This window comes from Tachypleus tridentatus, chromosome 4 (genome assembly GCF_004210375.1).
Source record: "Tachypleus tridentatus isolate NWPU-2018 chromosome 4, ASM421037v1, whole genome shotgun sequence".
Classification (NCBI taxonomy): Eukaryota; Metazoa; Arthropoda; class Merostomata; order Xiphosura; family Limulidae; genus Tachypleus; species Tachypleus tridentatus.
In genome coordinates this window covers 47476476-47492434 of record NC_134828.1, presented here as the reverse complement: position 1 = coordinate 47492434, position 15959 = coordinate 47476476, and the positions used below count along the sequence as shown (strand labels likewise).

Genomic DNA, 15959 nt, shown 5'->3' with positions numbered 1-15959 from the left:
AATAATCGAAAAGCAATGTATCGTAGCGATAAAAGGCTGTAGAACATGTAGCTTTGATAGTTCAAGACAGATAAACTGTGTCATCAACTATTTTCATGAGTTAAACTCTGCTACTGACGTAGAAAATAACTTGCTTGGCTAAATAAAAACTTACTACTATGTAAAAACAAATCAATGTCTACCAACAAACAGAGGAGAATTACAATATGTGCATCGTTAGGAGAAGATATGTAAGAATGAACATAACTTGAAATAACAATCAGTTATTCCAACGATCTTGAGGCTATAAATTGGTATATTGATTAACCAGCAATAATCAAGGGTTGAGTACATTATACTAAAACGGCTTTGGACCCTTCCCACATTATAGTCCATGTTGTATTCCCACTCATGGACTTTTTAATGTACCACTGTATCGAAATTTCAACTTCAGATGACTCTGGGGTGAAGCTGTCTTATCCAAAATAGTCCACTACTTCCTGCAAGTATCGCCAGTTGGTTAAGGTGCTGGAGTCGTAATCTGGGGGTCGCGGGTTCGAGTCGTGGTCGCCCAAATATGTTCGCCATTTAACCATTGAGGGCGTTATAATGTTATTATAAATCCCCCTATTCGTCCAAGAGTTGGCGTTGGGTAGTGCTAACTAGCTGCCTTTCTTTTAGTCTTACACTGCAAAATCAGGGACGGTGAGCACAGGTAGAGTTCGTATAACTTTGCGTGAAATTCAAAAGCAAAGAAACAAAACTTCAAGCAGGTTTTCAATAATTCCTCTTTCAACAATACGATTGTACATAGGGTTCGTATCACCGTTACAATAAACATGCTCGACCTTTTAACCGTGGAGGCATTATAATGTGACGGTCAGTGCCAAAATTCGTTGGTCAAAAAAATAGCCATAGAGTTCGCGGTGGGTGGGGATGACTATCTGCTTTCCCTCTAGTCTTACACTGCGAAATTAGCTTCAAGATATAGCTTCAAAATGATCGGCGTTAACCGTATTTCAAACTTCAAAAAATAAATACTATCAGGAGTATTTACGTTTCTAAGGTAAGGTGTGAATAGTAATGTTTGTTTACTTAAGATACGTCACATCTGGCATTATATAAAGATAAACGTTCCTATTTTTTGAAATTATTAATGGCGAGGTTCAATTTTAGAAGAAATTTTAAATTTTTCCTATTTCTCTGATTGTTTAGACCGCAAGTTGAACCTGCAAATCGTCAAAGAAGGGTCTATTTTCCTATGATAAAAGATTTTAAAAGAAAAAAGAAAGTGCTATAAAACTTTTTATGCTCACTTTCTTGAGAGATTCAATTCTTTTTTTCCAATGTAACATACGAGTAGGGGTTATTTTATATCATGACACCGAATTTCAGGCGTTCCTACTTTAGAAATGCTAATTTGAGAAAGTAAATTCAACAAGCGTCATCTGACCTACTGCTTTCAAAAAACAACGAAATCAACTGTCATTAGTATAAAACACTCACAGATGATAATTTAATTTCAGCCTTTACCCTTACGAAGCTCGCATGACCTGAATAATACAACTGGTCTACTGATATGGCCTGCGGACATTATTACTGAAAGACGATACTGTCGCTACTAAACTTGTACTTGAATAAACCTGAAAAATTAAACATTAATTTGGAACCGTTAAGTGTAACGTCAGTTTGTTGAAACGGAACGGACTTTCTTGTGCAATATTCCTTAACATCACGATATTCCCGGAATTCTCCATATCTTTAAATACTGCGACGGTGCTAGCGGCTCCTCAATTAGCGTTTTTCCATTTTCAATGAAACATTATTTTCAATACTCAGTTTATAAATAATGACACGTTAATTGACAATAATCGAACAAAACGTATGGTGTTCTAAATGAGGAATACTTTATCAAACTGTGCTGGCACACACAGTCTTCCTGTGAATTCTATGTGTCGCAAATTCTGCGTTTATCTGAAATTCACCTAAATTATAAAACATGTGGCAGTTGTTTCATGTTAAATTGGTAACAAACGCTTTAGCCTTGTTCTCCTTGTCCCACCAAAAATATTCTCCTTCGAAATATTTTACCCACATTTCTTGTTCATCTGATATGTGGCATAATAAAGAAAGAATGATAACCGTGGGATTCGAACCCACTCCCTTTCGGACTGATATCTTAAAGCAGCGCCTTAGACATCTCACCAACACTACCGTATATATTTATATACATATTTGAAAAATGAGTTCTTTTACAAGTTGAAAACCTTTTTATATGTATATAACTTAATATTCACTTAATTTCCACATTCAACATACTGTATTCTGTTTAGATACACACTTGTAATAAAGTATAAAAGAAACCACTGCTTTTAGTTGTTAAATTAGAAACACGTATTGAAAGGGATTAATCCTTTTCTTAACTTATTGATACTGATGTCTCGCATCATTTCTTTATGATTGTGGTTCATATCCTTTCCGTCGCAACGCTGCTGACACGATCACAGCTTTGTTTAGAAGTGTAGCAGAGTCGAACCCAATGAACAAAAGTAGAGCCAAACCCCATACGCACAAGAAGTTGAAATAAATTGTCATGGGCAACCCGATCAAAGGCTTGCATCTGATCGAGCTTCAAAAAATTCCCACCTTTGCCAGTACGTGCTAAAGATTGCAATAGTAAAATGAGAGTTATCGGGGTATCAAAAACGTCCCGTCCAGGTATACACCCGGATTGTTCAGCTGAAACTAAACTAGATATCACGGTCGAAAGGCGACGAGTCAGCACTTTGGCCAATAGCTTGTAGTCAGTACAAAGCAAGGTGAAAGGCCTGCTGTTAGCTGCCAACCGTCGATCCCCCCTGTCGATATAGGAACAAGTATCCCTGAACACATAGAATGGAGCAACTGTTGAGAGTGGAAAAGGTCAGACAAGACAGCAACAAAATCGTGAACAAACAGAGGTAAAAAACATTTGTAAAATTCCGACGTAAAACCATCCAGACCAGGAGATTTCCCAATCGGTAAACTTTCAAGAGCAGCGTGAACTTCCGATTCCGTGAATGCAGCATCACACATATGAGCTTGTTCATGGGTGAGAGTTTTATCAACAAAGGTGAGAACGAAATCGATATCGTCCTGCAGAACAATATCTTTAGTGTACAATGCAGAATAATATTGATGTAGAACTGCAGCGATATCATTCACATCGGACACCTCCTCACCCCCATCAGTGAGCATGGAACGAAACTAAATTCTGCTCTGACGGACCTTTTCCATACGAAGAAAGTAAGAGGTAGACCTCTCACCCTCCTCAAAACAACAAATCCTCGCCCCTTCTATCGTGTCGTGATCCAAAGTCTCCAATTCAACTTCAAATTCATATAATTTTTTCTTAGACCTACCAGGGTAACGTGACAAATTTACGAAGCTCACGAGTAATGGATGACACAAGCTGCCATTTGCGAGATCGGGATGCCCGCGCTCGAAGAAGCGAATATCGCTGGGTAAGGGCACAGATCGCGCATTTCAATGATTCAAACCATGAAACTTTATTAGTCCCATATACTGACCAACGACGACTCCTGGCGATCAACAGGTTAATAGCATTCACATATTCAGCATCCCTCAACAACTGGTTATTGAAATGCCAGAAATTTGGACCTCTGACAATTGGCCGCAGAGTAAGTTCGAAGCTTAATAACGCATGATCGGTAGTAGGAAACCTCAAAGTATTGAAACGTTGGACAGACCCCTGTAAGGTAGCTGAAAGCAAAACCTTATGAATACGAGACGACATCAACTCACCATCAACAAAGCGCTTCCACGTGAAACCAGGGGTAGTCGGCGAGAAGAGAGAATGCGCATCAAATAAATCAAACTTAGTGAGGAACTGAACAAAAGCCGAACGACTACCATCACGGGAGAAACGAACAGGAAATCGACGCGTGCCACATCCCCCCACACAATTAAAATCCCCCACAACGAGCAATCCCGTGCAATCATCTAAAGTACAGGCTAAGGTTTGGAAAAAATCCCGTCTCTCATAAATATCGCGAGTAGCATATACAGATGATAACAGGAAAGACAAAGTCTCGACAGTTAATTTTACAGTTAGAACCCGACCCACCCCATCAGAAGAAACGAAAGTAACATTATCACTTAAAAACCATTGTAACAAGATGGCAACCCCTTGTCGGCCAGAAGGAGAATTGTTAACAAAAGCTACACCTGGCCAAAATTTCAGAACGACATCATGAAAATCATCAGTAAAAAACGTTTCCTGTAAACAAACAACATCAAAATTAGTAACAAAGTAATCCAGATAATAAGCCAGCTTACTAACATTACGCAACCCATTACAATTCAAAACTCCCACCCTTAGTAAATGTACCATGCCAAAGATAAAGTAAAGGTACAATAATTGAAAGGAAACTGTCACAAACACAAAAATAACAAGAATAAATGTAAAGATCTAAGCAAATATGCACAAAGTACAAACAACAATAAAGGACAGTCTTACACTAACTGAAACAAACAAACTGGCACAACAAACTCATTTAAGGCTGAGACACCGCCTTCGCCTGAGATATCCGTAGTATTGGCACGTCCGACACCCGTTTTCGTCCACTGCCTTTCTTAGAAGTGTCACCAGGAGACATTGCCACCACACTAGCATACCTCCAACGACGAGGAAGAGGCACTTCCACATCGCCGGCGGTACTCTCACCACTAACCCGAAGTGGTGAGAAGTGACGATCAAAATTGCGTCCTCCAGCTGGGGGGATGACTACTAGCCCGTTCCCTGGCCCCACCAGAAACCTTCGATCGCCTGGAAGATACATCGTCCACCACCAAATAGTAGCTGCAGCCTCCCCTGAAAGGGGAATCTCCGAATCAACGTGAGGACAAACAGAAATTGAGTCAACATCATGAGGCACTGCACGAGAGGGAGCAGCCGTGACTACTTCAGCGGCGTCACGAGAAGTAGAAGGCGTGGCTACTTCAGCGGCGTCACAAGAGGAAGTTCGAGGAACAAGCTTGGGACAACGTTGACGGACGTGTCCTTGCACATGACAATGTCGGCATATAAACTGGGGGCAATCGCGATATGAATAATCCGCCCCAAAACATAAATTACACACTTTTGACTGGCGATCATGCTTCACCTTTAACATTACCGCCTTGCCCAAAGGATCAAAAACTTTCACAACGTACGGCAAAGAGATACACTTCTCACTAAAACACACACGAACATGGCGTATACCTAAGTATATGCCCTGGTCCCTCTTCCACACAATAGGGCTTTTCACTTCACAATCATAATCTTTAAGTTTATTTAGTATAATATCATCGTCGATATATTCGGGTACGTCCATAAATGACACAGTAATAGTGCGTTTAGTGACACCATTAGTCGAACAAAGTACACCATTGACAACTAGACCAGCATCTATAGTCAGGTCCACATCGGCGGGAAGAACAAAAGTTACCTCATATCCACACGGGCGAGGAACGACATCAGTGACCGAAGCAGCACCAAACGTGGAAATAACAGAATGGATAACGTCCCCATGGCTTGAATTAGTCGTTTCCACAAAAACAGTACGACGCATAACTTTCATGACCTTCTTGGTTGATGAAGACATCGTCAAACAACTTGAAAAAATACAAAATCTAGCAAAAAAAAAAAAACTACACGCTCACTAGGCTTAGCTGTTAAAGTTACACTAAGGCAATCAGGAAATAGAAAAACACGTCTGCACTCGATGACGAGAACCGGCGCTTTCCAAAATATTTCTTCCATAAAGAAATATTGGCAGCGGTGGGATTCGAACCCACGCCCTTTCGGACTGGTTTTTTTTTTTTTTTCTCTTTATTTATCCCACCTCAACGAGGGGGTATACACAGAAATACAACAAATAAAACACTAGTTAATGAATTAGCATGTAACAATAGCTCTATAGATTACCATGCTGAACATTACCACAAAGTTAATAAAATTAAGAAAAAAGAAATAAAAGAGGTAATTGGAACAGCAGGTAATCCAACAAACATTATAATGAACATTAACAAACAAGAAATCAATGGATCTTGCATTGGTAACAAAAATATAATGAAATAACAACTTATCTTAACAACGTACACAAGGAATAACCTTGGGCACCTTGGGTTACCAAGCTACCAACATAAGAATACACAGAATAAAAAACATTTAATGAGTTATGTAACAAAGATCTATGATAATGAAGATATATATGTCTCCGTACACGCACTTTAAACATGGAAATTAAATGAATGATGCGATTTCGTGCCAAAGAAACTGAACGAGCAGAACATATAACCTGACGTGCCAAACTTGTAATTAAACGGAATATGTTCCAGCATCTCCTGGGTAACGAAGGATGAGATCCCACTAAGAGGCATCTCCTCCATACCCAGTTTGATATGGGACATCCAAAATAAAATGCCAATAATTTATATACATATGACCACAAGGGCTGTACAAAAGGACATTGGAAAAACAGATGGTCTATGGTTTCTGGCGCCTGGGAACAGAAAGTGCACAACCCTGTGGGATGTTTGTCCATATGTATCAGCTTGACATTTGTGGTAATCGCCCGCAACCAGAGTAAATAATCCACATCACAAACAAAAAAACCAACAAAAGAAGAATAAGCGTTTTACGAATGCGTTTCCAGTCTCCAGGAGGAACAATATCCCCAGTAGAATGGAGCAGGGAAGTTATTAGCGAGTGAAAACTGTATATATCCCACCAGTTGCCGCAGAGATAAACCTTGAAAATGAACTCGATTATCGGGTGGTCCAGAAAATATAAATCCACAACACATGTGGACGACGGAAGAGGAGCCGGCTGGGTAGACAAAATCGGCAACCACTCCACAGGCAACGCCTCCTGAGCATATGAAAATGTGAAAAAATTGTGCGGGCATTGGCCAACGGGTCAGCGTCCGTACACATTTCAATCACTGCCCCACCGGAAGAAAAGCAGGGAGCACCTCGTACATTAAATGACGGACCTGAACCAAACCTGCGTTAATAAATTCAGGAAAATGAAATGTTCGGTGGCGAACATCAACAATAGCCGGATTGAAAACAAAGGTTCATCAAAAATTTGGGGGGAAAGAGGAGCTGGGACAATCCCTTTATCCCCAAGAAGAACCTTCCAGGCATGAAACATTTCCTGAATATAGAAAGGTAACGATTTCACAAAACGTGGCAAAATACGGCATTGAAGAATCCGAAAGCTTAAAGAGAGATTACCATAACAAGAGAAAAATCCAGAAAGAAGTTGTCGCAAGGTGGAAGGACAAGAAGCATCCAAACAACGCTGCAACAACTTCAAACGGAATGCGAGTTTACGAGTGTTAACATCAACCAAGTTGATACCTCCACAATCATAACTCCGAATCAGAATACCGTATGCCACTTTATGTATACCTCCCCGCCAAATAAAATCCAGTATACATTTGCGAAATCTAGCCTCAAACTGTCTTGGCAACGGGAGTATATTCAATGGGTACCATAACACCGATGCCACCAAGGAGTTCACCACAAGAGTTTTACCCTTTAGCGACAAAGAACGAAATCGCCACGACACCAAGACACGAGATACCCTGCGCAATACACCCTGCCACGTATCTTGCAGCATGACATCGAAATTAGAGTGGAAAACTATTCCCAAAATCCGAATAGGATCCTGGGAAATTCTCAACTCACCAAGGACGAAGTCTGCAGAAGAGGCCAAACACCCAACCCACAAACCATGACTCTTGGTCCAGTTGATCTTCCCACCAGTAGCTTTGCCAAAAGTTTGGCAGACATCCAACACATGCGGCAAAGATTCGGCGTCTCGTAAGGTTAAGGTGGTATCATCAGCATGCTGATAAGTAAGTGAAGGCGTGGTGAGTAGCACATCACCACCAATACCAGTAATATGTACATTATGGACTAACATATTTCGTAACGGTTCGACACTGAGAACGTAAAGTAGAGCAGACATGGGGCATCCTTGACGAATACCCCGAGTAATAGCAAAATCATTAGTGAGAAATCCATTAAACTTTACACAACTAGAAATAGAAGTATAGCAAAGACGAACCCAATGAACAAAAGTAGAACCAAAACCCATACGCAGAAGAAGTTGAAATAGATAGTCATAGGCCACCCGATCAAAAGCTTGCATCTGATCGAGCTTCAAAAAGATTCCACCCTGGCCGGTACGTGCTAAAGATTGCAATAGCAAAACGAGTGTTAATGGAGTATCAGCAACGTCCCGTCCAGGTATACACCCGGATTGGTCATCTGAAACTAAGCTGGAGATCACAGACGAAAGGCGACGAGCCAGCACTTTGGCCAAAAGCTTATAGTCAGTACAAAGCAATGTCAAAGGCCGGCTGTTAGCCGCCAACCGTCGATCCCCCTTTCGGGATAGGAACAATTACCCCAGAACACATTGTACGGAGCAACTGTGGAGAGTGAAACAGTTGAGACAAGACAGATAAAAAAGTCGTCAACAAAAGAGGTAGAAAATATTTGAAAAATTCGGAGGTAAAACCATCCAAACCAGGAGATTTGCCCAGCGGTAAACTGTCTAAAGCAGCGATAACTTCCGGAACCGTGAATGGAGCATCACAAATATTAGCTTGTTCACTGGAAAGAGTTCGATCAACAAATGAGAGAACTAAATCTATGTCTGCCTGCAGAACGATATCCTTAGAGTACAGTGCGGAATAATACTGATGTAAAACAGCAGCGATATCTTCCACACCGGACACCTCCACACCCTATCAGTGAGCATGGATCTAAACTCAATTCTGCTTTGACGGACCTTTTCCATACGAAGAAAGTAAGATGTAGATCTCTCACCCTCCTCAAACCAACGAATATGAGATCGAATCCTCGCCCCCTCTATGGTATCGTGATCCAAAGTCTCCAATGCATCTTCAAGTTCATACAATTTGACCTTAGATCTACCAGGGAAACGGGTCAGTTTTCGAAGCTCACGATTGATGGACGACTCAAGCTGACATTTGCGAGAACGGGATGCCCGCGCACGAAGAATCGAATAACGCTCGGTAAGTATACGGAACGCGCATTTCAATTGTTCATACCATTTAATTTTATCAGTCCCATAAACTGACCAACTACGACTTCTGGCGATCAACAGCTTAATGGCTTTCACATATTCGGCATCCCTCAATAACTGGTTATTGAAGTGCCAGAAATTAGGACCTCTGACAATTGGTCGTAGAGTAAGGTCGAAGCCCAATAAAGCGTGATCTATAGCAGGAAACCACAACGTACGTAAACGTTGGACAGTCCCCTGCAAGGTAGAAGAAAGCAAAACCCTGTCAATACGAGACGACATCATCTCACCATTAACAAAACGCTTCCATGTGAAACCAGGTGTAGTCGGCGATATGAGTGAATGCGCATCAAGCAAATCAAACCTATTAAGAAACTGGACAAAAGCCGAACGGCTGGCGTCTCGGTAGAAACGGACCGGAAATCGATCGCGTGCCACATCCACCACACAATTAAAATCTCCCACAACAAGCAATCCTGTGCAACCATCCAAACAATACTCCAAGTTTTGGAAAAATTCCCGTCGCTCGGAGATATCGCGAGGAGCGTACACAGATGATAACAGATAAGACAAAGACTCGAAACTGAATTTGACTGTCAGAACCCTACCCACCCCATCAGAAGAAACGAATGTAACATTATCACACAAAACTGCTGTACCAAGATGGCAACCCTTGTCGGCCAGAAGTAGAATTATTAAAAAAAGCTACACCTGGCCAAAATTTCAGAACGACATCAGGAAAATCATCAGTAAAAACGTTTCCTGTAAACAAACAACATCAAAATTAGTAACAAAGTAATCCAGATAATAAGACAGCTTACTAATATTACGCAACCCATTACAATTCAAAACTCCCACCCTTAGTAAATGTACCATGCTAAAGAGAAAGTAAAGGTACAAGAATTGAAAGGAAACTGTCACAAACACAAAAATAACAAGAATAAATGTAAAGATCTAAGCAAATATGCACAAAGTTCAAATAACAATAAATGAAAGTCTTACACGAACTGAAACAAACAAACTGTCACAAAAAACACATTTAAGGCTGCGACACCGCCTTCGCCTTCGCCCGAGATATCCGTAGTATTGGCACGTCCGACACCCGTTTTCGTCCACTGCCCTTCTTAGAAGTGTCACCAGGAGACATTGCCACCACACTAGCATACCTCCAACGACGAGGAAGAGGCATCTCCACATCGCCGGCGGTACTCACACCACTAACCGGAAGTGGCGGGAAGTGACGATCAAAATTGCGACTTGCAGCAGGGGTGACTACTTGCCCGTTCCCTGGCCCCACCAGAAACCGTCGATCGTCGGGCAGAAACATCGTCCACCACCCGATGGGTAGCTGCAGCCTTCTTTGAAAGGGGAACCTCCGAATCAACGCGTGGACAAACAGAAATGGTGTCAACATCATGAGGCACTGCACGAGAGGGAGCAGCCGTGTCTACTTTAGCGGCGTCACAAGAAGTAGTAGGCGTGGCCACTTCAGCGTCGTCACTAGAGGAAGTTCGAGGAACAACAAGCTTGGGACAACGTTGACGGACGTGTCCCTGCATATGACAATGTCGGCATATAAATTGGGGCAATCGCGATATAGATGATCCGCCCCAAACATAAATTACATACTTTTGACTGGCGATCATGCTTCACTTTTACCAATACCGCCTTGCCCAAAGGATCAAAAAACTTTACTACGTACGGCAAAGAGATACACTTCTCACTAAAACACACACGAACATGGCGTATACCTAAGTATATGCCCTGGTCCCTCTTCCACACAATAGGGCTTTTCACCTCACAATCATAATCTTTAAGTTTATTTAGAATAATATCATCGTCGATATATTCGGGTACGTCCATAAATGACACAGTAATAGTACGTTTAGTGACACCATTAGCCGAACAGTGCACACCATTTACAGTTAGACCAGCATCTATAGCCAGGTCCACATCGTCGGGAAGAACAAAAGTTACCTCATATCCACCCGGGCGAGGAACTACGGCAGTGACCGAAGCAGCACCAAACGTAGAAATAACAGAATGGATAACGTCCCCATGGCTTGAAGTTGTCGTTTCCACAAAAACTGTACGACGCATAACTTCCATGACCTTCTTGGTTGATGAAGACATCGTCAAACAACTTGGAAAAATAAAAATCTAGCAAAAAAAAAAAAAAAGAACTACACGCTCACTAGGCTTAGCTGTTAAAGTTACACTAAGGCAATCAGGAAATAGAAAAACACGTCTGCACTCGATGACGAGAACCGGCGCTTTCCAAAATATTTCTTCCATAAAGAAATATTGGCAGCGGTGGGATTCGAACCCACGCCCTTTCGGACTGGTGCCTAAAACCAGCGCCTTAGACCGCTCGGCCACGCTACCGTGTGTTTTGCTTTTTCCACATTTGAAAAAAGTGTTCTTCTCAAACTCAAATTAACGTGACGGGGGTTGAGTTTAGAGAGAGAGAAATCAGAAGAATTGTGCTTCCTCTTCATCCTTTTTCGTGGAAGTTTATTGAATTTAGCTGGGTTTGTTTTAACTCTATTTTGGGTGAAGGAGTGAAGTTGGTCATAATTAATATTATTCATGAACGAGGCAATGGTAGCACCGGAGAAAACAGCCAGATCACGTCCCGAAAGTTAGATGTCATAGTAAATTTGAACATAAACGACACAATTCAGGGCATGGCAATAAAGTTGCCTAGGCTGGGATCTGAAGATCCAATGCCTGAGTTTTTGCTGTGGGGAGAAACGGGAGTGCCCCAAAAAAAGCCCACTTTCACAGAACAGGCGCTGAAAGTTTTACCTATCCTGTGCCCGAGACCTGAAAAAGAAATTACATAATGTTTTCGTGAGTTTTGCCCTTTAAGTACTTCGTTGTGTTGTTTGTGACTCCCGAAATATGTTGCATGGTGAAATAAATTTGGTTGGTGCACTAGTTAATTTATAGAGTTTGTTTGTTTCTGTGTTCTGCATTTAAATAGTATTTGTGTGCTATTTCTATTAGTCTCTATTATTTCTATTACAACATATTAGTGTTGGTAAGTTGCTGATTTGATGTATATAATTTACTGGAGTGTATGATGGTAGACTGAATGCAGATCTTAGTACAGTATTTTGTTTTGTTGAGCTTGGATTTTCTGGAGTGTGTTATTTGACATATTATATGTGACTTGACATCCATACTCTATTAGTGGACGGATGTAAGCCTTGTATATTTGGATAATGGTTTTTGGTGAGCATTTTCAGTGTTTGCTGGTTAGAGTCATTAAGTGTGAAATGCGTTTTCTAATTGATGAGTGTATATTTTTAACATGTTTTTTCCATGTTAGTTTGTGTCAAAAGTGATGCCAAGGAATGTGATGTTTTTGCTCATGTTAATGGGCGTATTTCCGAGTGATAATTTTACTTTTTCTAGATTTTTTTCTTTGTTTTTTCAGTTTCCTGTAGAAGGTGATTGCTTGTGTTTTGGTTGGATTTAAAACTACTCTCCATTTGTTACTCCAGGTCGAGACGTTGTTCAGTGATTCTTGAACGCGAGACATGGCCATTACTGGGTTTCTGGAGGTGCTCCAGATAGCGATGTCGTCTGCGTATTGTGAATTATGTGTGTATGTTAAATTGGGGAAAGGTATGTTGCTGACGAAAATAATATATAGTAGTGGAGAAAGGACTGTTCCTTGGGGCACTCCTGCAGTTATGTTCAATGATTTAGATATAGTTTTATTGACTTTTACTTGTGCTGTTCTATCTCTCAGGAAGTTTGATATCCATTTAACTATAGTGGGGTTTATTTTTAGATGACTTAGTTTGTATTTGATGGCATTGTGTCATACGCTGTCAAATGCTTTTTTGACGTCTAGGAATACACCAACGGTTACTTGTTTTTTGTTAAAAGTTTTGTAGACTGATTCGTTGAGTCGTGTGAGGTGATCTGTTGTTTGCCTGTTTTTTCTGGAGGCATTTTGGGATTCTGGAAGGATATTATTTCTTTCACAAAAGTGAAGAAGACGGTTGGAGATAACCCTCTCCATGAGTTTGCCAAGGCAGCTTAACAGACTGATGAGACGGAAATTATCTGAATTTGTCCTGTTGGTTTGTTTCTTTGGAATCGTGGTTATGATGGCTATTTTCCAAGTGTCGGGGTAATATCCTGTTGTTAGTGAAATATTCATGATGTTTGTGAGGTGTTGTAATAGGAGAGTAGAGCTTTTTTTCAGAATAATGTTTGGTATTTGGTCATATCCAGGGGAAGTGTTTTTCAAGTTTTTAATATTAATATTTAGTTCAGTGATGGTAATTTTCCTGTTGATTGATTTTGAGTATGTCTCCAATGTCTCGCCAGGGAATTGTGGTGAGAATGAAGCTTAATTTCTATTTATGAAGTTGTTGACATGATGTTGGTGTTGTGTGTCAAAGTCGACTGAATTTAGGTTGCAAAAGGAGGATTCGTAGTAGTCGTCTAATAGGTCGGCTTTCTCTACGTCCGTCCTTGCGATTATATTGTTGTGTGTGATATGTTGTTTGTGTTTTTGTCTAAAGAAATACTGTTGAATTTTTTTGGATTGTTTTTAATTTTTTCTAAGATTTTACAAAGGTTTTGCCAATTAGTGTCTTTTCCTATTTTAATTTATTGTTTAATTTTTGCATTTGTTATGTTAATCTGTGTTTTGATAGATGGATCACGTGTTATAAAGTGTATTCGTCTTAATTGCCTGCGTTTGATTATAAGCACGTGAATTTCCGGTGTTAAAGTCCATTGATTATGTGAATGCTTTCTCCTTGTTTTAGGGATTGTATTTTTTATGGCTTTATCTATGGCTTCTGTAACTTGATTTATCACGACTCTTCACTTGTTGCTCCATGTTGGGAAGTTGTTTAGTGATTCTTGTACGCGAGACATGGCCATCACTGGGTTTCTGGAGGTGCTCCAGATAGCGATGTCGTCTGCGTATTATGAATTGTGTGTGTATGTTAGATTTGGAAAAGGTATGTCACTGACGAAAATTATGTATAGAAGTGGAGAGAGGACTGATCCGTGGTTGATCATGTAAATGCTCTCTCCTTGTTTTAGGGATTCTGTTTTTTATGGCTTTATGTATGGCTTCTGTAATTTGATTTGCATATTTGTCTAGTTCTGTCTGGTTGTTAGCATGTTTAATTGGGTGGGGTAGATATGAATCTAGTGAAGCGTTGAAAGTGAGCCAATCTGTTTTGGAGTAAGTGTATGCTGAGGGAGTCACGTACGCCACGGCAGGGTGGCGCGGGTGAATCATACAGGAAATGGAGAAGTGGTCACTCGTGATTTCGTTATGCACTCTGAAGTTAGAGATTCTATTTACTGTGTCCTTGGAGGCTATGATGTAATCAAGTACGTCATATGAGCCGTTGGCGTCTGAAAGGTCTGCAGGTGTGTGGTCGTTTATCAGGTGCCCTTTCTTAATAGAAAGAAATTTTTTTATACACAAACCTCTGCGCATGTTTCTATTTCCCCATAGTTATGTGTGTGGAGAATTGAAATCCCCAATGATGATTGGTTTAGGTTTACGGTTAACACATTTCTGTAGGAAGTTAATGTCGATATCTTTAGTGGGTGAACAATATATGGCTAGAATTGGAATGGCTAGGCGGTTGTTAAAGTGTATATCACAAAAAATGGTTTCATTTATGTTTGATCTAAAAGAATCTTCTATTGAGAGTTGTATACATTTAAAAATCTTTATATGTATATTTATTTATATCTCAATGCTCACTTAATTTCCACATTCAAGATACTGTATTCTGTGGCAAAACTCACCAGTAATAACGTATAAAAGAAAGCACTGATTTTATGTGTTAAATGACAAAGACGTATTGAAAGGGATTAATTCTTTTTATGGATACTGATGTCTCGAATCATTTCTTTATGATTATGGTTCTTACCCTTTCTGTCGTAACGCTGCTGACACGATCACAGTTTTTCGTACCACTATGTTCGGACACCCTACACAATCATTCAGGTTGTCTCCCACAACAAAATGTTTCAAGCCGTATTTTACACGTCATCCTTCTTTACACAAAACAGTGTTACATCTTGGAGATTGCGACATGAAAACAAAAAAGATCAATTCATCACAACACTGGTGCTGACAGTTCGTACGTCTTCACATGTGTGTTTCTCTTATAGCAAAGCCACATCAGACTACCTGATGACCGTACGTCTTTAAGAGAACAAACTGGCATTGCAAACTTCTTAATCTATCCGTAGAATCGACCTTTCACGAAACATAGCTTCAGAAAGTGTGTTCCAGGTGTAGAAGAAACACGAGAAGGCAGTTAGAGCCACATTCTGCACACCATAAGTTTATTTTTTGTGTCCAGATTCTAAATGGAAGTATAACGATCAGTGATAAACATTATCCAGTGTTTACCAGATTTACTGCAGGGAAACCACGTTATTTTTCATACTCTCAAGGTTTTCTATAGAATCTCAACTAAAGATTTACGGAGAAAAGTGTATTTAACTACAACATTTAATCTACTAACATCAATATAGCAGTGGATAAGGTTTGTATTTTTTAATTGATGGAACAGATGTATATATCTTTAGATTTTATCGTGCTAGTTATCCGAAAGCAAAATAATGAGAACACGTCTTCATTTGCATTTCAGCGGGAGATATAAAACTTTTAAATATTATTCTAAAGAAAACAGAAACAATACGTTTACACTTCATCTTGACAAAAGAAATCTACGAATGCAGTCAATACGTGCAGTGAAAGACTGCAAGTGTCTCGAAGGAAGTTGAGGATGATAAATGCTTATTTGGGTCTGGAATTAATTTGAAAATTTTTTCATATATTTGAAAATCTACTATATTACTTCAGTTCCAT

At 40.1% G+C, this 15959-nt stretch overlaps 1 non-coding gene across 1 annotated transcript; it reads right to left on the bottom strand.

The window, feature by feature from the left end:
- Positions 1–11390: 11390 nt before the first annotated feature.
- Positions 11391–11470, bottom strand: TRNAL-UAG (transfer RNA leucine (anticodon UAG)). Its single transcript has one exon. It is a non-coding gene; the product is annotated as a tRNA-Leu (tRNA).
- Positions 11471–15959: the final 4489 nt, after the last annotated feature.